The sequence below is a fragment of the Tachyglossus aculeatus genome, chromosome 9, assembly GCF_015852505.1.
Source record: "Tachyglossus aculeatus isolate mTacAcu1 chromosome 9, mTacAcu1.pri, whole genome shotgun sequence".
Lineage (NCBI taxonomy): Eukaryota > Metazoa > Chordata > Mammalia > Monotremata > Tachyglossidae > Tachyglossus > Tachyglossus aculeatus.
In genome coordinates, this window is record NC_052074.1 from 410,256 (window position 1) to 416,339 (window position 6,084).

Below are 6,084 nucleotides of genomic sequence, written 5' to 3' on the forward strand. Positions count from 1 at the left end.
TCAGCGCTCAATAAATACGATTGATGATGATGATTTATTTAATTTATTTGTACATATCTACTCTATTTTATTTTGCTAGTATGTTTGGTTTTGTTCTCTGTCTCCCCCTTTTAGACTGTGAGCCCACTGTTGGGTAGGGACCGTCTCTATATGTTGCCAATTTGTACTTCCCAAGCGCTTAGCACAGTGCTCTGCACATAGTAAGCGCTCAATAAATACGACTGATGATGACGATGATGATGGACGGGCAGCCGGGACTGGAGGCCCCCAGGTCTCCGCCTTAGTGCGCAGGCGCCAGCGGCCGTTAGCCCCGCCCCCCACGGCTCGGGTGTGGTGGCGTCATCGCTGCCCCGCCCCACCCGGCCGTTAGTGTGATGGGGCCCGAGGTGGAGCAGGAAGCGCGTGCTCGCGGGCGCGCGGGTTCGTGCGCGCGCCCGTCCTCCTCCTCCCGGGCGTGGCCCCGCCCCCCTCCCCCGAGCCTGCGCGGAGCTGATAGCGCCATCTGCGGCGGAGGGAGCCGGAGCTCCAGTGGCGCAATCGGTTAGCGCGCGGTACTTATAGAGCGGTGCGAGCGAGCGAGCGATGCCGAGGTTGTGAGTTCGAGCCTCACCTGGAGCACATCTCCATTTTGTGCGCGGCCCCGCCCCCACTCCCTCCGGGGCCCAAGCGGGGCCGGCGCGAACCGAATGATTTAGTCCTGTTTTTTGGGGGTTTTTAAAGCGAGAGATTTCCCGGTTTCGCCCCTAGCCCACGGCCAGCCCTTCCTTCTTTCCTCTCCCCCTCGTCCCCCTCTCCATCCCCCCCATCTTCCCTCCTTCCCTTCCCCACAGCACCTGTACATATGGATATCTGGTTGTACATATTTATTACTCGATTTATTTATTTATTTATTTTATTTGTACATATCTATTCTATTTATTTTATTTTGTTAGTATGTTTGGTTTTGTTCTCTGTCTCCCCCTTTTAGACTGTGAGCCCACCGTTGGGTAGGGACTGTCTCTATATGTTGCCAATTTGTACTTCCCAAGCGCTTAGTACAGTGCTCTGCACATAGTAAGCGCTCAATAAATACGACTGATGATGATGATGATGATGACGCCCTCAAGGCCTTGGGCGACGGGTACGTGTCCGGGACGAGTTTAGACGCCACCGGCCGGTCATCATCAATCGTATTTATTGAGCGCTTACTATCTGCAGAGCACTGGACTAAGCGCTTAGGAAGTACAAATTGGCAACATCTAGAGACAGTCCCTACCCGACAGTGGGCTTGCAGTCTAAAACGGGGAGACGGAGAACAAAACCAAACATACTAACGAAATAAAATAAATAGAATAGATATCATCATCGTCAATCATATTTATTGAACGCTTACTGTGTGCAGAGCACTGGACTAAGCGCTTGGGAAGTACAAATTGGCAACATATAGAGACAGTCCCTACCCAACAGTGGGCTCACAGTCTAACAGGGGGAGACAGAGAACAAAACCAAACATACTAACAAAATGAAATAAATAGAATAGATATGTACAAGTAAAATAAATAGATAAATAAATAGAGTAATCAATCTGTACAAACATATATACATATATACAGGTGCTGTGGGGAAGGGAAGGAGGTAAGATGGGGGGGATGGAGAGGGGGACGAGGGGGAGAGGAAGGAAGGGGCTCAGTCTGGGAAGGCCTCCTGGAGGAGGCGAGCTCTCAGTAGGGCCTTGAAGGGAGGAAGAGAGCTAGCTTGGCGGATGGGCAGAGGGAGGGCCTGACCGAGCCCAGCGCTTCCTCCAAGAATGGGAGACAAGTGGCCACCCCCTAATCCTCCTCCCCCTTCCCCCCCCCCGGACCCCCCCAAACTCTCATCACCTGTCTGCTGGCTGGGTGACCTTGGACTGCGCCCGCTGTTGGGTAGGGACCGTCTCTATATGTTGCCAACTTGTACTTCCCAAGCGCTCAGTACAGTGCTCTGCACACAATGAGGTAACTGAGGCCCAGAGAAGTTGTGACTTGCCCAAGGTCACACAGCAGATATGTGGCAGTGCCGGGATTGGAACCCATGACCTCTGACTTCTGCACCTGTATATATGTATATATGTTTGTACATATTTATTACCCTATTTATTTATTTATCTTGTACATATCTATTCTATTTTATTTTGTTAGTATGTTTGGTTTTGTTCTCTGTCTCCCCCTTCTAGACTGTGAGCCCACTGTTGGGTAGGGACTGTCTCTATATGTTGCCAACTTGTACTTCCCAAGCGCTTAGTACAGTGCTCTGCACACAGTAAGCGCTCAATAAATACGATTGATTGATTGATTGATCTTATGCCCCCTGCCTGGGCTCTAGCCTCCGAGACGGAATTCCTCGCCGAAAGGGTATCCACCTCGCTCCCTGGCCGGCTGTGGGATCACTGTCCCCGGGGACGTGCAGGCCAGAGTTCAGCCTGGTCGCCTTGGAGGTCGGAGGCTGGACAGGGTGACCAGAGTGACCCCTCCGGGTCCCTCTCCAATCGGGAAGTCCAGGACTTCGCTTTCCCCCTGCCTCTAGGGTGTGCGGGCGGGGATTAATAATAACAGTGCCAAGCACTGTTCTAAGCGCTGGGGTAGTACAAAGTAATCAGGTTGGACAGACCCTATACCACTTGGGATGCACAGTCTTAATCCCCATTTTACAGATGAGGAAACTGAGGCACAGAGAAGTGAAGTGACTTGCCCAAGGTCACACAGCACACAAATGAGAAGCAGCGTGGTTCAGTGGAAAGAGCCCGGACTCTGGAGTCAGAGGTCAGGGGTTCAAATCCCAGCTCCACCAATTGTCAGCTGTGTGACTTTGGGCAAGTCACTTCACTTCTCTGGGCCTCAGTTCCCTCATCTGTAAAATGGGGATGAAGACTGTGAGCCCCCCCGTGGGACAACCTGATCACCTTGTATCCTCCCCAGCGCTTAGAACAGTGCTTTGCACATAGTAAGTGCTTAATAAATGCCATTAAAAAAAAACAAAAAGCAAGTGGCAGAGCAGGAATTAGGACCCACATCCTCTGACTTCCAAGCCTGTGCTCTTGCCACTAGGCCATGCTACTTCTGCAATAGATTGTCACTCTTTATTTTTGTACTGTACTTTCCCAAGCGCTTAGTACAGTGCTCTGCACACATAAGCGCTTACTAAATAGGATTGAACGATTGATTGAATGAATGAATGAATCTGTACGCGCGCGCGCTTCCAGATAAGGACGCTGTCAGTTCATCAATCGTATTTATTGAGCACTTACCGTGCTGAGCACTGTACTAAGCGCTTGGGAAAGTACAATATAACAATAAACAGACACATTCCCTGCCCATAACGACCTTACAGTCTAGAGGGGCACTACACCCTAGGGCAAAAGGGAAGCTTGTTTCCAGCTGGTGTCCTGTAGGTGTCCATTCTGCCCCTGAGTGGGGAAGAAAATGAAGACACCAGCGGCTGCCTTCCCATCTAGGTTTCCCTCGGAGCCCGACAGCCCCCCAACAAAAAGCCACCCTTCTTCTCCTCCCCCTCCAGGGCCAACAGTGTTCCCCAGACTGGGAATTGTGACAGAGGGGGAATGGTGCGAGGGGAGGGAGGATTTAAATTGGAATGAGTTGGCAGGGTCCTGGGCAGGGAGAGGGGGAAGAGGGTTGGCGATGAGAAAGGAGAACTGGGATGGGGCGGGGGGAAAGGGAGGGAAAGAGCTGGGTGGGAGAGGGAAAGGTGAGGAATGGAAGGGCAGTTGGGAGCAGGGGAATTGATAGTTCATGGTGAGGCCAGCAAGGTGAATGACAGCACAGTGGGTAGTTAACATGCAGTAGCAATAATAAAATAAGTAATAATAATAATGTTGGCATTTGTTAAGCGTTTACTATGTGCAAAGCACTGTTCTAAGCGCTGGGGGGGATACAAAGTGATCAGGTTGTCCCATGTGGGGCTCACAGTCTTAATCCACATTTTACAGATGAGGTAACTGAGGCTCAGAGAAGTTAAGTGACTTGTCCAAGGTCATACAGCAGACACGTGGCAGAGTCAGGATTCGAACCCATGACCTCTGACTCCAAAGCCCGTGCTGTTTCCACTGAGCCACGCTGCTTTGATGATGATGACATCACAGAGAGTAGTTAACAATTAACATGCGATGGCAATAATAACATAAGCAGATGATGACATCTTTTAGACTGTGAGCCCACTGTTGGGTAGGGACTGTCTCTATATGTTGCCAATTTGTACTTCCCAAGTGCTTAGTACAGTGCTCTGTACATAGTAAGCGCTCAATAAATACGATTGATGATGATGATGACATCACAGAGCAGTTAACAATATGTGATGGCATGGGGGGGCTCACAGTCTCAATCCTCACTTTACAGATGAGGTCACTGAGGCCCAGGGAAGTGAAGTGACTTGCCCAGGATCATCAAGCAGACAAATGGTGGAGCCGGGACTAGAACCCATGCCCTTCTGCCGCCCAGGCCGATGCTCTATCCACTATGCCATGCTGCTTCTCACGTGTTCGTGTAAGGGCATGGATATGGAGGGGAGTGTGTTTGTGAGTGTACATGGGTGTGGACATTCTGAAAGGCCAGCTGCCACCAGCAGTGGTGACCACATTGCACCCCACTGCAGGCCGCAGGACTGGCTTAGGTCCAGCCGTCGGCATTCAGCTGGCTGAGCCGCCGCAGACACCCCGAGACACACCCACAGCGACTTTCTTCAAAACAAAACGAAACAAAAAGCAGAACTCCCAGATATCCTGCTCTCTCACCCCAACCCACACACAGTTTGCTTAGGCTGCAGCCAACAAGGCTGGGGGAGGAGGGCTGAAGTCCATTATATCTTTAAATTATATATTATAAATTCATTCGATCATATTTATTGAGCGCTTACTGTGCGCAGAGCACTGTACTAAGCGTTTGGGAAAACTTTTTATTCATGTTAATGTTATTCTCCACCACTAGTCTGTAAGCTCGGTAAGGGCAGGGAACGTGTCTGCTAATTCTGTTGAATTATACTCTCCCGAGAGCTTATTGTACAGTGCTCTACACGTAGGAAGCGCTCATTAAAAATGATTGATTGATTGATTGACTGCCTCACAGGTTGGATGGTGGGACTGAGTGGTGGCCTGAGGCTCTGCTTACGCAGCATGAAGGGATCTGCTGGACCCACGCGAGTGGCCCCTGCACTGGCCAGGAAACTAGTCATGGGGGTCAGGGTGCCGGTGTCCCCAGGTTCCAGCTTTAGGGGTGAATGGGCCTGTGCCCCTGTGCACATAATAACAACAATAATAATATTATTATGAGAAGCAGCATGACATAGTGGATAGAACATGGGCCTGAGTGTCAGAAGGTTGTGGGTTCTAATCCTGACTCCACCGCTTATCAATCAATCGTATTTATTGAGCGCTTACTATGTGCAGAGCACTGTACTAAGCGCTTGGGAAGTACAAATTGGCAACATATAGAGACAGTCCCTACCCAACATTGGGCTCACAGTCTAAAAGACTTATCTGCTGTGTGATCTTGCATGTCACTTCACTTCTCTGGGCCTCAGTTACCTCAGCTGTAAAATGGGTATTAAGTCTGTGAGCTGCATGACGGACAGGGTCCGCGTCCAACACAATTTGCTTGTATCCTTCCCAGCCAGCGCTTCCCAGCCACAGTCTCCCCCTTTTAGACTGTGAGCCCACTGTTGGGTAGGGACTGTCTCTAGATGTTGCCAACTTGTACTTCCCAAGCACTTAGTACAGTGCTCTGCACATAGTAATTGCTCAATAAATACGATTGATGATGATGATGATGATTGATTAGTACAGTGCCTGGCACATAGTATGCACTTAAATATCATAATTACCATTATTATTAATAATAATGATAATGAAATAATAATAATAATGCCATTGATTGATTATCTGAAGACTCTTATCCCACATTGCCTGGAAGAGGGTGGGAGTTGGGTTAGTCAGAACCAAGCCGGGACTCCCCTTCCCCACCCTAGTTCAGCCTGGCTAACTGTGGGCTCCAGGAGGGACTTGGGGAAAAGCTGAGGGAAGAGACAAAGCAACTGTGAGTGGGGTCTCTGCGAGGGTGG

At 49.9% G+C, this 6,084-nt stretch overlaps 1 non-coding gene across 1 annotated transcript; it reads left to right on the plus strand.

Annotated features, from left to right (window-relative positions):
• The first annotated feature begins 522 nt into the window (after positions 1-522).
• TRNAI-UAU lies at positions 523-618 on the plus strand. The gene is made up of 2 exons: positions 523-560; positions 583-618. It is a non-coding gene; the product is annotated as a tRNA-Ile (tRNA).
• The last annotated feature ends 5,466 nt before the right edge of the window (positions 619-6,084 follow it).